The sequence below is a fragment of the Lepisma saccharinum genome, chromosome 16 (genome assembly GCF_977018435.1).
Source record: "Lepisma saccharinum chromosome 16, izLepSacc3.1, whole genome shotgun sequence".
NCBI classification, from domain to species: domain Eukaryota; kingdom Metazoa; phylum Arthropoda; class Insecta; order Zygentoma; family Lepismatidae; genus Lepisma; species Lepisma saccharinum.
In genome coordinates this window covers 4,304,837-4,322,923 of record NC_139244.1, presented here as the reverse complement: position 1 = coordinate 4,322,923, position 18,087 = coordinate 4,304,837, and the positions used below count along the sequence as shown (strand labels likewise).

The following is an 18,087-nucleotide window of genomic DNA, read 5'->3' as shown; positions in this document are numbered from 1 at the left end:
ACAAAAGAAGGGGGGTTCACACAATAATTTATATTTTTATGTCCCTGGTTCGTTTACACATGTACAGCAAGTGAATATACAACTGGTTAAATGGACAGTACCGTAGTTCTTGAAATCATAACATTCTAGTATGATATAGTGGTTTATTATACGTAGTTATATATATACATATTTCACATAGCGTTTCCACGTGTGTCTTGCATAGACCAAATTAACAAATCTCTAAATTAATATAATTGCGCACCTATGGCTTAACCATCGGCACTTCCTTTACCGCAGAGTTAGCATAACTATCTCTGCGGGCCTACTCTCAGCTTAAATGATATTCCGTTCCTTACAAATGCGTTTCCTTACGCTTTCACTCTTTCTTTTGGGCATCAATTAATCAATACGGAAATATCCACATAATCAAAGCTTTTTCTAAAAGGAGACTTGGGACAGCAACAGGGGTTGACTTAACCAAATGCTACATTATTATATCCAGTCTAGCCACCATAAGTGTACTAAACTTGAGGAGACGTTCCTCTTTCGTCGATCAATGGGGAAACACTGTTTTTTTTCTAAAGACCACTGGTCTTTTTTATAGTAAACATCCGTGGACGTGGACCCCGTAGCGTTGGAAAATTCCACTGCAACGGTCTTCAAAAGACAGCTAGCTCCCCCAACCGGCGAGGTAAAAAACAGGGGAATCTAACATCCAGCAAAGCACAATCCATAAAAGTACACTCATGGAAACGTATTACTTAACCCTACACCTTGTAGCTGGCCAGCAATTAATTAACATATTACCAACACCAGTAATGGTCAATCCGACCGTTACAAATTGTAGGTCCAATCCCGACTACTCTATCTGCGCATAATGTGGTCTTGAAACAACAATTCAATCAATATCCTGAGAGTTTAAAAATAAATGTAAACAAAAAAAAAACATTGAAGAAGCTTAAAAGTGCAAGGTTGGAAAGGGATGTGCATGGGACAAACGCAACACATTAAAAATATAATAAAAATTTCTTTAGATACAGTGTAAGAGACCTGCTCTTCTCATAAACCTAAAATATTCCTTAAAACACTGTCATCAGTTGGGAAGGTTAAAAGTAATATACTGTGTACATTTTGATCCATGAGTATTACCGTGCAAATTGTCCATCAGCATGTTCGTGCAGTTTATTTCGCCCAAAAAGAGCTTCAAGAATTAAAAGAAAACTCAAAACAAGCTGTTGACAACTTCATACATAATCCATCGCTTAAAAGCACATAGAATGAGAGAAAAATTAATGAAAATAGTCATGGACAATTTGCCGAGTGATACTAGTGGATGTTTCTGTACATACGTATATACAATAAATTCAAGGTCAATGAAGTCACTAATAAATGTTAACATTGAAATACAAAACACAAAAATGTATTATCTAATAAAATAACGAATATAACAAGAGGCTCTTGACATTAGTTTTTAGTAGTTTAAAATCAAAACAGTTGTCATGAATAAATTCTGAAGTCATCGAAAGATGTATTATGTACACCACCATTAATTCCCAAAATTAATATTCTAGTTAAACTACCAAGTGACACAGAAATGCGTTTCAGTAAAGAAGAAGAAAACTGTTCTCGTCGCTAGAACACTTACATCTCCAGTACACAACGTTATACTAACTCTTTACTTTTATGATTGTCGACTTCTTTTAGATATGTACAGTGGGATCCATGAGTATTACCGTGCAAGTTGTCCATCATCATGTTCGTGCAGTTTATTTGACCCAATAAGAGCTTCAAGAATTAAAAGAAAACTCAAAACAAGCTGTTGACAACTTCTGCACCAGCATACATAATAATCCATCGCTTAAAAACACACAGGATGTAAGAGAAAAATTAATGAAGATAGTCATGGACAATTTGCACGGTAATACTCATGGATCCCACTGTACGTTCATAAATTTACATATTGGGCAAAATAATTCCAGAACTAACACATGGAAAGGAAGTCGCGTGTTTTTGTTTATGTGAATTTCGTTCTTGCAGTGGACGAAGAATAGTCTAAACTGTCACGAATCCTGTTTTCAAATGACTCCATCTTGGACAGGGCAGAGTCAAGGACAGGGACGTCCCATGTGGGGAGCGTAGGCAGCTCGGCTTTAACTGCGGCTGGAGTCCTCCCGCTCCATCCGGTGCTGTCTACGCACCCTGCACTTTGATTAAATCCCGCAAATAGAAGGGGACAAGGTCGACGAGCTCACAATCGCTTTTTACGATCCCCCGGCGCTTCAGAGATTTCACTCGGATTCATCCAAAGTTTCGACGCCCGATGTATGTACTTAAGTGGGGGAGAGGGGGAGCTTAAGGGGCACAACCCTCTCTAAATGGTTTAGTAAACATTCTCCGTTAGTGCATCGTTAAAAGAACAAGAACGCAGGAATACATACTGAAAATTTAGTATCTTTGAACATTTACACCACTTCCACTATCAATTGTGATTACAACTCCTCTTTTCCGTGGGCGTCGCCAAAACGTTTTGTAGTATGTGGGAGTTCAGGCCACTGGTAAAACTTGAATAGTGGTAGTAATGACAATAATAATTATTAATAATATATTTATAATTATTGTACAATAATAACTATTACATACTATTAAAATAATCCAATTGCATTCCAAATTTATTATTATTATTATTATTATTATTATTACATTCTCGAGAATACTTTTCTACCTGGTTTACCAATTGGATGAATATCCAGCACAATGAACTGATTCTCATTGTCATTTTGCATTCAATAAAGTTCGTGTATTGAAATGCATAGTTATTCTATTTTGTTATTAACTTTTACACACATCGTATAAGAAAAAGCTTTAAAAGGTGTGTGGAAATTATAGTCATAAAGTTTATGTTGATTTAATATGATTTCTTCCTTATTTATCTTCTGTATTTTTAATAAATGATCCTTTTTTTAAAAATAAGTAATTATTATAGTGCCGTGGATCATGAATGAAGTGAATTGATTTGGGCAGGGAATATATGGGAATGGTTTTTAAACATTCAGGTAATTCTAATTATTTTAATATTTGTTTTATATTTGCATTCTGAATAGTAACTTTATCATTAATTTAAATAAGTATGTATTTACATAGCAGGTAAAATATTGAATTTTATAAACAAAATAATTCTTGAATTTATTATTTTTTACATTGAAAAATATTTATATTATTATTCTAGAAATTGATAACGGCTACCATTAATGCGTAAAGTTGCCATAATTAATTACGTCATAAGAATTGTCATGTTTTCCTTCTTACATGGTTATTTCTTAATACAGCGTTATCAAATGTAGAGTTCAACGAGAATTAATGTGAGAAGGAAAAGTTCGCTTATCACGGAAGAGAATTAAGACCTTATCAAGTTATTTTCCTTGCAATTTTTACTCAACCTTTGCACTTTCTGCCACATTTCATGCAAGATTAGCTTTGCCGACAGCATAAAGAAACGCCGCATTAAAGCTTATTTATCTCTGAGTAAAGCTCCTTCAAATTACGCAATTTCAAACAAAGGAGAATCCACGCAAGGTTATTGGCAGAGTGTTACGAGTAAATGGAATTTAGAGATAGTGTCGTTAGGTTTCTGTTTATTTTTTTTATCATTACTTGTATCCAGAAGCAGAAAATTACTTGCTCTCGCGATGGGACAGTTTGCTGTCAAGCTTTTCCGTTGGATGCGCTGGGGTCGTTACGTCCGTTGTGCATTTGTTTTCAATTTGTTTTTCATCGGCCCTTCAGGATTAAATAAAGGGTGCGAGAGACCACTCGTACTAGACCAGTGTTTCCCAACTGCCTGGCCGCGACCCGATACGTAGGGTGACCAAATTTCGGCCATGAATTTACGGGAGATTTAGTAGCAACAAATTTTGCTCATGTTTAGCGGCGTGGCATCACTCCAGAAAATATTTTTGGAATGGATAATATTAAACAGAAGAATTAATTGACATTCTATACAATGTACAGATCAAAATAGAGAATAAATATTTACAAGTTTGCATATTTCTTAGTTCTATCCCACATATATTTCACAGTGGGGGGGGGGCCCTTCCCCACACTTTTTGCCACTTTTGCCCCCACACTATGCTAAACCTTATGTACAAACTGCTCTTGCCCCCCCTAGTTTTGGCACCTTGTCCCCCCAGTTTTGGAACTCAATCGTAGCTACTGTGTATTTGTCCACTACTGCTGCAGTACTCAGCATCTATCAACTACTGCAAGATATGACGTCAGTTCAGCCCGCTAAAGGTTAAACGTGCAAGATTTTTCTACTTGAAGTTTTGTTGAAATTTCACGATCATGACTGTTAATGAATACGAATGATAACAAAAAATGTGCCCTAATACGGGAGGGGCATAAAGTGGACTCAATCTTATCACCATCACCATCAATGTGTCAGAGAAGCGACGTAAAATAACCTACGTCATCATCAGCGGCTTCAGCCACCGAATCAACACTGTAAGATATTGAATTTTAAAATAGTGCGTGACTTACGGAACACCCTGTTCCAGTCAAAATTACTTACAGACGCCCGATACTTCGTCTGATAGGAGAAATAGCCCGTTGGAGCGTCCGTGGCCACCAGCAAGGGAACCGTCAAAGTCGAGCGGAAGTTCCTCAGCGCAAGCAAAGCAGCCGAACCCAACGCATGACTGGACCAGGCAGATTCGGGTCCAACCCCCGAAAAGATGTCGATGGAAATCCACACTCCCCGGAACACACTCACGCACGCGAACCCGAACGCCACCGTGTACAATCGCGAAACGACATAAAAAGCTATTTTGCATCGCTTCGGGTTAAAGGTTTCCCGCAGCACGGTCTGGAATAAACAAAAGACGAACGTCAACGCATACCCGATTCCGATCGACAGGTAGCACCCTAGTAGCGGACGTTCCGGAAAGAAGAAATGTTCCTGTAAATGCCACGTGCCTCGCCAGTACGCCACCGTTAGGGGAGTGAACAGGAAGAGCGACAATGTCACATCCAGAATCGACAGCCAGGCATAGCCGTGGCTGCAACACCGCTTCATGTTGTTCCTTGACGGACTGTCAAACAGCAAGACGCGAGAACATGGCGACACGTACAAGTACAAGAAACTCTAATTTTCTTTATCGTCATTACACCGTGCCTCGGCTCAGAACGACACGCCCACAATCTGTTTACGCAAGGCAATTTTCTCGGCAACCATTATTTTGGAAATGTATCAATTCCGCTAACGATAAGACGTGTTGGTATTGTTTCATGCACTTTGGACACGGTGCATAGTTTTGACGTTTCTGAGTAATGGAACTTTGAAGCTATACGAACAGATTAGAAGAACGTATCTTTCAGCTGTGAGCCTATTGGCGGATTTAGCGGGAGGGGCACGAGGGCACGTGCCCCTCCCAAATGGTATGACTAAGTATTATGAAAAGTATTGATAGAATTACATCACAACGAACAAAAATGTTCGAGCAATTTTTTTTCCAGATAGTAAGGGAATGATAATCGCGACTATACGTGTATATATATGTATCTGAAGCCAGCGTCTATATGATAGAATATAAAATATATTGTCTAGGAGAACTATTTTTGCAGTGACTTCTATTGCGGAGGATTATATAATCCTCCCTGACACTTCACTTGCAAACAGGTCTTGACGCGACCACCAGACAAGGTGAAGCCTGGGCCACCGAATAATAGTTATCCTAGGCAAAAGGTAAAAAAAAAAAAAGGTAAAGTGTTCCCCTGTGCATAGCACCACGCCATGAAGGCGTATAGGGGGTGTGGGGGTAACGCCCCACACATTCTTGATCCGGTCGTGAGTGGGGGTGATGTGATCAGCATCACGCCCCTGACCGCTTTTACCCCCCAAGGTTTCCCCCAGGTACCCATGTTATTCGACGCTGGGTGGGCATCGTTAGAAAAGTTCCCGGATTTGAACCGGCCGGGGATCGAACCCGGGACCTTTAGCATGGTAGTCAGACGCGTTACCGACTGAGCCACCGCGGCCACCCAGTTATCCTAGGCAATAGATTTTATATTCTATCATATAGACGCTGCCTCCAGACACATCATGGACTGAACAAGTGATTAATTAGATACAGCACACTGCCCTGGTGACGGAGACAAAATCAGTTTCCGAAACGTAGATACATAACAATTTTAAACAGTTGTTGAAAGTCAGAAAAACTCATCATTTCCGATGTTTTTGACAATTTCTCCTGAGAAAATTATTTCTCAAGCTTTCTCTCTTTCTTTCTGCAATTATTATTAATGCAAGTTTCCGTTTTACAAAAATATACGAATGCTATCATTAGGGAGCGGAAGTTGATGACCTAAAAAATATAGAATGTCCTAAAAAATGGGAAAAAATGACGAAAAAAATGCAAGAAATGACCATTAAATTTTGTGAGTTTCAGGTTAAAAATTGAAATGAAAAGGAAATTAAACAAAATGCAATCTTGCTTTTTAAAAAAAAGGCACCAAATGATACCACATGCACATTCAATCAAAATATGCAACGAGGATTTCTAATGGAAACAACCGAATAATTTTAAAACAGTTTAAGAAAGTCGTATACAGTGAATGAATTGGTGTAAAATGCATTAATTTCCCACATCTTTGTCCAGAAAAATTTCCCCGCCGGTTTCACCGTCTGGCCAGGTAATTCCAGCCTCTTCTTATCTGATCTTAAATCTGAGTTTGCCCCAGACGGGCACCTGGTGGTTTCCCCCGACACAACAAAGACTGTCACCAGTTCAGCATTTCTTTTGCTCGTAAATTGCAATCCTGCAAGATATATATAGGCCTATGTTCACCTTGGTGGAAAGTCAATAATATTACCAAAATGAAAGAAGTGACAAAATATGGCGAAACAATACACCGAATATTGCCAAAAATGACGGGAAAATGCCGAAAATCGGGGAAAATGACCTAAAACCTGAAAATTGGCAAAAAATGAGAAAAAAAATGCACTTTAAAATTACCTTTTTTGGGTTCTAGATGAAGTGTAATATTGTGTATATTTAATGGGCATCGTGTCGGAGATGTCAGAAAAAAGATGACATTTCATCAACTTCCGCTCCCTAGCTATCATCTTATGATCACAAAGGGCCTCGAGTTCGTTTTCTGGTGGATCTACTATAATGTTTCGCAGTCCACTGTGAGGTTCTAGCCCCCATTGGTTTATTTGACCACAAATTGGATCTAAAACTGACCTTTGTAATTGTCTTGGTGTGAATATTTCTGTTTGTGTGTGTTTGAGGCTGAATAAATATCTATCTGCAGGTGGTGGAGATGGAACATACGACAGAGTGGTTTCACTACAAATCTGGGGAGCTAACCTGTGACACAGTGGAGAATATTATATTTATCACAACCTGTTCACTGCGTCTGCAAAGTGAAGACACGCATTTCAACGGCAGAAAAAGTGAAGACCCGCTTCGTAATGACAGCCCAACTAACCAACGTGCTTTTTTGGCCACGATTAATATTAACGTGATGGCAACAATTCGATAGCGTCGCCAGGAACTTGGAGTGGCTTGACACTGTGAGAAGAAGTTGAGATAATGTCATCTGCCTATGGCGACCTATTTTCAGACACGAACGAGCCCTTCGACACATGACACACGTTGAAACTTCTATTTGAAGAAGAAAAGTAAACAAGTCGTTATCGAGATATCGAAAGTCGCCTCCGTTATCAAAACTCTGAATTATCTGGACACTATCAAGAAGTGACAAAAACGAAATTGTGAATCGAGGACATTCGTGATTCTGGGTCGTTCTAGAAGGTCTAAAATCGAATGAATTGCACATTTAAGTTTATATAGTACCATTCGTACTGCATACTTAAGAAGCATACACAAGCATGTGCGTTTTCTTTGATATTTCAGAATCAGTGTGTTGCAAGTGTCAAAGTTATTTTTTAAAAAATTCGCGCTTTCGGTCCCTTCTCATAACAAACCATGTTGCATACAAAAATAAAGGTCATTTAATAAGTTTGAAAACCGTGTAGCTGCCTAAGAAGTTGAGATTTTAGGCCATATTTTCAATTATTGAAATCTCGTCAAGTTTAAAATATTACTTACTTTAAGAATTGGGAACACATGTTCTCGTGTAAAACAAATTAATTGGAAACAATGAAGAAAATAGAGCACATTCGTACAGAACTCTCTAACAACTCTCAACAATAAAGAAAGTAACGTAAACAAATACAGTGGAGCCTTGATAATTCGAACTTCAACATCTCGAATTCCTTGATGAGTCGATTTTTTTGTAATCCCCTTGAATTGTCCATAACACTCAATACTAATTTTACCTCAACAACTCGAATAAAACCTTGATAAGACGAATTCTTGTACAGTTTATGTGATGCCGTTCGAGCTCAATAACACGAAGGTCGAGTATGGAAAACCTCTATAACTCGAAGTTTTAGTCGCACGGATCTCAATAAGTCGAAGTGTTATATGTATTAACTTAAAATGATGCTACATACGTTATAGGCATACGTAGTGGCAACGTTCAGAAGGGTCAGTAAATTTTAGACCTCTGTAACTCGAAGTCGGCGATTTTGGCCCTCAATAACTCGAACCTTGGTAAGTCGAAATCCTTGAAACCTCGATTATTTCTATTTTCCCTCAATTGATTGATTGATTTAGTTTATTTTACTTCGCGTTTTGTGCCTCTTGGCTAATTTGCGAAGATGGGGATGAGTGATGAAATTATGAAATTGATGAATGGATATTCACAAACAAACAAGCCCGAGCGGGATTCGAACCCGGGACCCTTGGCGTCGCAGCGCGATATGCTAACCACTTTTTTTAAGAATTTATTTCAGAAACAAACATACAATCATATTAAACTGAAAATCACATATGAATGGCTACAATTTTACATGTTAATGTTCAGTAAGAACTGTCAAAAAGTTACTAAATAAAGTTTTCCTCTTATGTTGATAATATTCGTGTTTTATATACTGCAAGAATTGCTCATGAAAATTTATTTCCTTATATTTGCATACAAACCAAATATAATGACCAAAAATCCACTGCACACGTTTCAATTTAGTCTCAGGATAGTAGTGAAAGTTAGGTAACAATAGAAACTGTACGTTAATGCAATGAGGCGGCAATCGACACATTTTGCCTATTAGGACACATAAATATTTCCAAGTTTCTCTAGTTCTTATACATTCACTTAACCAATGTTGCATCGTCCCCTCACATTTACAATGAATACATAAGTTATCGTCCGATAACCGAATTTTACATAATTTCGTCTCGGTAACCACAAGATCATGTACAATACTATATCACACAGACGTAATATAAGAAGGCATATGTTTTGCATGGACATTTTTCCAAATTTGACCCCAGTCTACTGTTGGATTTCGGAGAGTGACTTTACACGTTATCATACCAGACACGCAGAAACGCTTATAAAGAACTGCCACTGTAGGTACTGCAAAATCCTTCGAAGTGAGTAATTGATAACAAATTTCCACCATCGAGTCTCGCAAATGTTTATATTTTTTAGGTATACGTTCAACACAAATGGGCGACATCAGTTCGATATCATTAAGCATTTCCTTCATAATGACAGCAGTTAAGCAAGTAGGGTGATTCACTAGTGTTGCAATGTCGTTGCGTATTCGAAGAGCTTGAGGGCCTCCCCGATGGCGCAGTGGTAGCGTCCTCGCCTTGTAATCAAGGGGTCCCGGGTTCGATACCCGGCGGAGGCACAAGTGGTTCGGATCCCACTTTAAACTGTAGGTCCAGTCCCGATTAGCTTTACTGTGCATAAAGTGGACTTAAAACACCAAATCAACCAACCAAATCGAAGAGCTTGACTCTTCCGCTCAATATTGGTCAAGGTTAATCCTCCGTGTTGCAGAGGTAAACAAAGCGTCTCGTGGCTGACCCTGAATATTGCACTTCTGATCTTTGTGTAGTCCATTTTCCTCATTGGAAGTAACTTCGCAAGATACCATAGTTTCGAGCAAGCATACATGTTTACGAACGCAACACGAGACTTGAGACTGAGATCACGAGATTTGTGTTGCCACAGAATAGCTTTCAGCGAGTTTATACACTAAGCATAGTTACGTTCTATCATCTCATTGAACGAAGTAGAAAAATGAATACTAAGAATTTTAAGAGACGTAACTTCCCTGAATGGTAATAACATAGAAGTCAATTGTGTGTCGCTAAGTGACAAATATTGAGTTTTATTATAGTTAATACGTAAACCTGATGCTGATTCATATCGCTCTAGTAATTTATATATATCGTCAAATCCTGAGGCAAATTCATACATAGAGTTACATCGTCAGCATATCCTAGTACTTTTAAGGTTACAGAATGCAAGGTGAGACCTTGTAACTTGTGTTGCAGTTCCTGTAAAAAAGGATTCAACGCCGCACAAAACAAAAGGGTCACCCTGTCGTATCCCTCGTTTTATAGGCAAGGTTTTAGTTAAGAAACCATTAATTTTGATACAGGAAGCAGCGTTTGCATACAAGCTTTCGATAGCATTTAGAAATACATTACCACAACCAAATCGTTTTAGAATTTCAAACATATAATCTTGATTGATACTTTCAAAGGCGCTCTGAAAGTCTAGAGGAACCATTGCATGTTGCCCCCCATCATTCCCACAATGATAACCCATAATCACTTCTCGTACAGTTTGCAGCACCTGTACAATATTTTTATTTTCCCCGTAACAATACTGAGCAGGACCCACAATAGACTCTGTACATGGAAGTAAACGTCTCATTAAACATCGTGCATATATTTTGTAATCTGCACAAAACAGAGAAATCGGACGATAACGTTCCACTTTCGTGGGTATCGGTATTTTGGGGACCAATACTAAAACCCCTTTATTACAAGTATTACCAAGACGATGATTTCGAAACACCTCATTTGCCCATTTTGTGAACAAATTCCCAACAATGGGCCAAAATAGTTGATAGAAAGAGGTAGGTAACCCATCAATACCTGGAGATGAATTTTTTGAACCTTGCTTTACAGCTGCATGAACCTCATCATTAGTGAAATCTGATTGTAATATCTGACGCTCATCAACCGTCAGAGTATCTGGCACATTGTTCACAAATGAGACAGCATGGTCCCTGTTACATCATATACCTTTCTAAAGTACTCATAAATAACATTTTTGATATCCGGATAGTGTGTAAATCTATTACCAGCTGTATCTGTAATACTATGAATCATTTGATTTTTACCACGAGCACGTTCACGTAACACATGGGTTAATGACGCCTTTTCATGTAAATCAAATGGCAAAATTCGACTTCGAATTTTTACACCTGCTCTTTTTTGGGCATGCATTCGCAACAATATAGCTTGTACATGTTTCATTTCAGTGAAAACCTTTTTACCTTGCAATGCCTCATTATGCATTTCACGCAACACACTATAATAAAAATTATATTTGACATTCCAATCACGTGTACTGTCACGACAATATTGAATACAGAAACGTTTGATTGCTGGCTTTAAATATGTATCCCACCACGTAGGTAAATCATGTTGTTTCTGACTAAGAGCTTCCCAATATTGCCATTTTTTGCTAAATTCAAATTGAAAAGTGTGATCCTCAATCGTGAAGGTATTTAATTTCCAATATCGATATCCGTGTTGAATAGTAGGCAAGTTAATGTTACAAGACATAACTACCGCAGTGTGATCCGAAAAACACACCGGCTGAATTTGAATAGCAGAGACATTACATATCAGAGATTGAGTTACATGTATTCTATCTAATCTAGAGGAACAATTATCTCTCATATACGTAAAACCAGTCACAGCTGGGTGAATGGTAGACCACACATCAGAAAATTTAAACCCACTAACAATATTTTGTAAGGCAATTGATGTATTAAATCCCGGTCTCTGATCTTTGGGCAACAGTACACAGTTGAAATCACCAGCAAGGATAACGTGTTCAGCACAGCTTGGAATTTCAGGTGCAAGATCATTCATAAAGAAACTGTTACGGTTTTGGCGCTGTTCATTCCCTGATGGAGCATATACATTACAGATTCAAATATTATGTATCTTGACACTTACGATCCGTCCACTGGGATGCATGATCACGTCCGTTATCGGAATATTGTCCTTTACTATTATGGCTGTTCCTTGTGCCTGGTAAGTAGCATTATTATATACAAGAAGGGAAAATGGTAAGTCAAATTGGAGAACCGACACTTCTTGAACCAATGCAATGTCAATAGATGATTGCAAGATAAAATCACCCAGGGCGTGTTGCTTACATTGGTTCTGCATTTTATTGATATTAATGGTTGCAATTTTAATGTGTGTGTTCATCACAACCATATTAATATTATAACTTACCAAGAATACAGCATGTCGCACGTCATCCTGGAAAAACCTATCGCACCACACAAACATACACCATATACTAACACGAAAAAATAACCAGCACAAATTTATCATATTGAAAACTTCTAATTTTTCTCACTTTCACTTACGAGAACATTGGTATTTGGGTTACTCTGGGATCTGGTGATACGTGCCGGCGATGGATACGGGGAAGGTCTATCTTCAGGGTTTTTGCAGAAAGTGAAGTCACCTCATTCTTTGCCTGGCCTTTCTTCCTTTTGTGTTTGCCCACCTGTTTCTTACTTATGTTTGAATTGGAACAATCGGGGATGTTTTCAGGCAATGGGTTCTGTAATTGCTCTGTACCGGATAATTCCATAACACCAGTCGGATCAAACACCATACAAGAACTATCACTTCCGTTCAGCTGCAAAGAGGAGGGAACCTTCTCCGCGTTTGTCTCGGTATTATCCGACATCAGACTTGAACCCATTTCACTATCTTCAACTTTCTTTATCCACGAAGAAATACTCGTCGTGAATTTCTCATCCTGCCGGATTTCGGAGACATTTTGCTCTTGTGTTGCATTTGTTTGTACACACACGGGTTCATCCTTATGTATCACTGGCTCTTTCGGCACGTCTCCTATCGTGGTGTGAACTGAAGATTGTAATTCAGTCGGTAGAAATTCCATTGTGTCCTCCGCAAGGGGCAGCTGGATCGGAGAGCGAAGCACACTTTGTGCATAAGTCAGTGTTGAATGGGAAACACTGTCAGAAATCGTTGCGGGAGGTCGAGCTCACCCAACTACCGAACGGGTATATGAACGTCTTTTAGGGCACATTATAGCTGTATGGGACACTTTCCCACACAGTCGACAAGTAGGCTGTTGACCCGGATAAGTTGTCCAATAACGAATACCTAGAATTGTCACATAAGACTGTATTGGTTTCTTGAGTGACATTTCAACTAGCTTCCTCCCAGTACGAACAGGGTATATATGTTCACCTGAATAAACTTCATCATTGATAGATTTGATTTCACCATAGGATGTCAACACAGCCCGAATCGCATCACCCGAAAGTTCCATAGGCACTACATGTCATCGAACCATCACGGTGGTTTTAACCGCCCAGTCAATTTTCACGTCATGAGAACCCTCTTCATCACTATATGTCAGAGTTGCACTACATTTATCTATTACCTATTCACCCAGAACTCGCGAAATCAGTTTAACATACACACTTTTCCGAAAATAATCAATCTCAATACTTAACACTTGATCAGGGGTCAATAACAGCTTGTCACTAATGAAACGATGAATATTCATAGATGCCGGTACACGAGATACAGTCGTAAAACACAATTTCAAAGTATTCACTCGCTTAGTTTGCATGGTGCGACACTATCTATTCGATTTCTCTCGCAAAGCTACCGTGGCCGAGCAGCAATCCACGCAACACACAGGAGCTCACAAGCGATGTTGCTCCTTCGAAGGCTGACCTTCGACTGTCCACTCGACCACAGGGTCCGGCTTTTCCCCCTCTAGTTCGAGTTATCAAGGTTCCACTGTATAGTGCAAATATTAACATTTTTTGTTTCAGTACCGATGTCTTCCCTGCTATTGGCGATTATATCTTTTTAATTCTAGTTTTATTCAATTATCTTTCTCCGATATTAGAGTTGACGAGCTGTATCTTTGCGGGTGGCCTCGGCTACTCCGCGCAGAGTGTGAGAGAGATACGTTTATGTAGTTACCACCTACTCGCCCTTTGGGTGGTCGACAGCAAGGACAGAACGCAAGGATAATGACGCGCAGCCGGTAGCTCCTCCCCCTTGCTACTGCGCAGCCGGGCTTGGGCAGGGTTCACCCGCAAAGATACAGCTCGTCAACTCTAGTTCTTAACTTAAAATGAAACGAAACGTGTAATTGAATATAATAACAGCACGTCCTGCATCCAATTTCACATTTATTTAAATGAGAGAACAGTTGCCTGTCACAAGCACACATTTCTACCGAATGTTCGTTCGAACGAAACGAAAAAAATTTAAGTTTGTGAGATTTTACGATCGGAGACGTATTGTCAGCAGGAACGCGTTGCAGAAAAGCAAATCCTGGCCAGCTCAAGTAGCCATACTAGACGTGCCCCTGATGTTTATGCAACCTACGCATGGCGTTAGGTTCGGCGGGCTACATAACTTGCAGGATTCTGTAGTACCCGGTTCCGGAAATCTGTGGAACGCGTGAACGAAACCAAGTCTCTGCTCACGTGGTGACTTGAATGAGCTCCACCAATGAATGCGTGACAGGGGAAGTGAGTGCATGGAGGGGGAAACGCGGATACAGCTACCAGCTCTTTGCGGCAGCGTGTACTGCTTCGCTCTGCCCACTCGCTTTCTCGACTTCTCTACCGTTACGCGCGGACTTCCTTCACAGATTCCCAGGATAGAGCTGTAGCATGATGACTACTGAAAGGGAATTCATTGAATTATTTGATCCGGGAATTTCGCGTGAATTTTTCTCCGTAGATGTGAAAAATTGCAACTTTCATTAATCCAAATCCCATACGAGGGAGGATCATTAAGTATCGCACAACATTTTTTTAAACAAGAAGTTTAATAGGTAAGACAACATAAATTATATACAATGAAACCACATCTTTTAGCTACTACTCGACATAGGAGCCAAGTCTTTCAACACATTTTCCCCATCGTGGCACTAGTTTCAATATACCCCGTTCATAGAACTCCGTCATTTGAGAATACATCCATGTGCGCACAACCGATTGCACTTCTTCATCGGAATTGAAGCGTTGGCCACCTAGGAATTTCTTCATTGGGCCAAACAGATAGAAGCCTGAAATGTTGAACCGCCCTGACAAGGTTCTCAGATTGATCTGCCGGTCGTTGAGAATGGCTGTAACATTCCGTACCGTTGCAGCTGTTACTGGTCGCCCGGAACGTGACGAGTCAACAAGGTGCACACGGCCTCCTTGAAAGAATGTGCACCACCTGGTACAAACAGTCTTCCCCATACACGCCCAACATTTCCCTGTGAATTTCACTAGGGTTTTGTCGTTTCGCCCACAAAAAACGAACTACAGCTCTTTGTTTTTCACACGTTGACGACAATAACAGGCGCGCCATCTTTGTTAAGTAGTTCACGCTTCTGCCGCAAGAGTTATACCTGATCGAACAAATGCCGTCTCTAGCGCGAACTTCAAACTATACATATGTAAAATTTCAACGTCGCAGCCACAATAACATCGCGGGAAAATATTGTTGTGGGATACTTAATGATCCACCCTCGTATTTATAAATGCCCTGAGGCAAGTTTCTCACAGTTTAGCTTTGATTTTTATCGAGGAATGGAAAGAAATATGTCTGAAAAATAAAACAATTTTCCTTTGCAGAACAATCTGTCTGACAGACGAAACATTATTGCAAGATATATTGGTTAGGTAAATTTGAGTTTGAAATTCTTATGCAATTAACGATTTTTCGTAGATTAGTGTAGAAATTATAGGCAAAATCGTAACACATTGGTAGTTGGTACTCACGGAAATACGATACATCGTCGGAAATGTAAAATACTGGTCAGGTGCATCTACAACTATCATGACAGGAACCGCCAGCGTCGATTTGATCGTCCTGAGGAGAAAGAGGGGCACCGACCCCACAACGAGACACGCCACCGCCGACTGCAGGCCGAAGCCAATCAGAATGTCCAAAGCGCACCAGACGCCTCGCCACATGTTGACGCACGCGACGCTGAACACCACCGTGTAGATCCTCGAGGCGACGTAGTAAACGATCCAGTGCTTCCTCGGGTCGAAGAGCTTCTGCAGCGTCCTCTGCAACAGACAAAAGACGAGCTGGAACCCGTAACCGACGCCCGCCGAAACGTAACACCCTTTCAGGGGATGTTCCGGGAAGAAGTAGTACTCGGCCAGGTGCCACGATCCTCTCCAGTGCGCCACCACCAGAGGCGCCACTACGAAAAGCGACAAGAGAGCATCGAGGAAGGAGAGCCACGCGTAATATCGACCACGGTAGGGTTTCATGGTTGGCGTTTTGCATTCGAGTCTTTTACTCGTGTCGGTCGTCCAAACGCTACTTGAACACTTTTCGCAATCTTGGAGGGTATCGGCTGCGAAGCGCCGCCCATGGTGTTACGTCACGTGCCCCTGCTGAGGCTCGTTTGATCGGTTGAATCTCCTGGACCAGAGGAATATCGTTTCCACAGCAACTGCCCAGACTGAAAGCATGAGGCGCCGACTTTGTAGAGGCAAGGCGCTTGCCGCTCTCCCCCGGAATTCCTCCGGAAGAGCAGATATTGTATTACTTACGGTAATTTTCTGGCATTCCTAAACCAAAAAGTTCATTTCTGCAGCGACGTCAGTCTTCTGCCTGCACCTATTCTGGCCAGTGATTTGGCAATCCCCAAAATTTCCTCAACACCCCCTAAAATTTTCACGAAGCCAAATTTTATTAAACATTTTGACTCTAAATTCCGCCTTACATCCCTCTAAATATGAACTCACACCCCCAGATGGAAAATTCTGGATGAACCCCTGATCCTGGGCAAGTTCAAACCACTCTTAACAGTGTTTGTAAAGTTACTTTGGGATAAAGGGGTTGCCTATGGTGTAGCAGTAACGTCTCAAACTTGTAATCAAGGATCCCGGTTTCGATACTCCGTGGAGTCACATAGTGGATCGGATGGGTTCAAGTCCGCCTTGCTACCTTCATTTGGTGCAAAGGTACATAAACCTTAATCTTAAAACTCAGCTAGCTTATCTACAGGGTAGGGTTCTTTGTAGACAACGAAACCAGACAGGATGCCTTCCAATGGAGACGTTTAGACAAATATATTATTTAAACACAGGATACATGGAGTAAGAATATTTACATGATAAGCTACTTTCTTCTATAATTTTCTCGTTTACAGTCAATTTTCATATCAATATGTTTTTTATTATTTATTTTCTCTATTTGAATATTCTTCTATTTGGACTTCCTTCGTAATGGGCAGATCTGGATATGGACTTCCTTCTTGTCTTCTTTGTAAACTTCACTCTGGATTTCAATTTGTTTATGTTTTGACTATTTAACGAATTCCTTTATCCTTTTCCTTTAAGCTTTGGGAATAATACTAATATCCTCCCTTGCAGCTGCGATTGGAACGCGCCAACACTAACTGGGTACAACAGAGTGTATACTTGGTGCAAACGATTGACACGCGCATCCAAGTAGTTGCTACGGTTAATACGCGCAACCAAAAAGTGCTGTGGGGCGACGATTGGAACGCGCACGCCACTGATGTAAACAAAATTTCCGCTATGGGAATGATAAATCAATCAGACAAATGCAATATCTGTTCAAAGACACAAACTTGTATCCGTGCTTTGACTTCCTTAATTTTCATATTAACTTACATATGATCACTGATTTGAGTTATAAAATATATATATTAATTTATTTATTTCATATTTATTCTTTGTCTTCTTATAATATATTATATTGTTTTTCATCTTTCCAATTTGCTTTGTTCTTATTTATAAAGTTATTCACATATATTATGCCAATTCTTAATCTTGCACGCCTGGTGCTGCCATCTCTATTCCTCTTTGGCAAACTATTTACATTACTTGGTCCTATTGGGTACGTAACAGCCTGGGGTTCAGTCTCTGGTAGGACCGGTGGCAACCCA

The 18,087-nt window shown here is 40.0% G+C and overlaps 1 protein-coding gene across 2 annotated transcripts in view; it reads right to left on the bottom strand.

Annotated features, from left to right (window-relative positions):
- fusl (transmembrane protein fuseless) overlaps positions 1 to 18,087 on the bottom strand; it is a 362,638-nt gene that overhangs the window by 332,404 nt on the left and 12,147 nt on the right. The gene's annotated exons all lie outside the window — the stretch shown is intronic.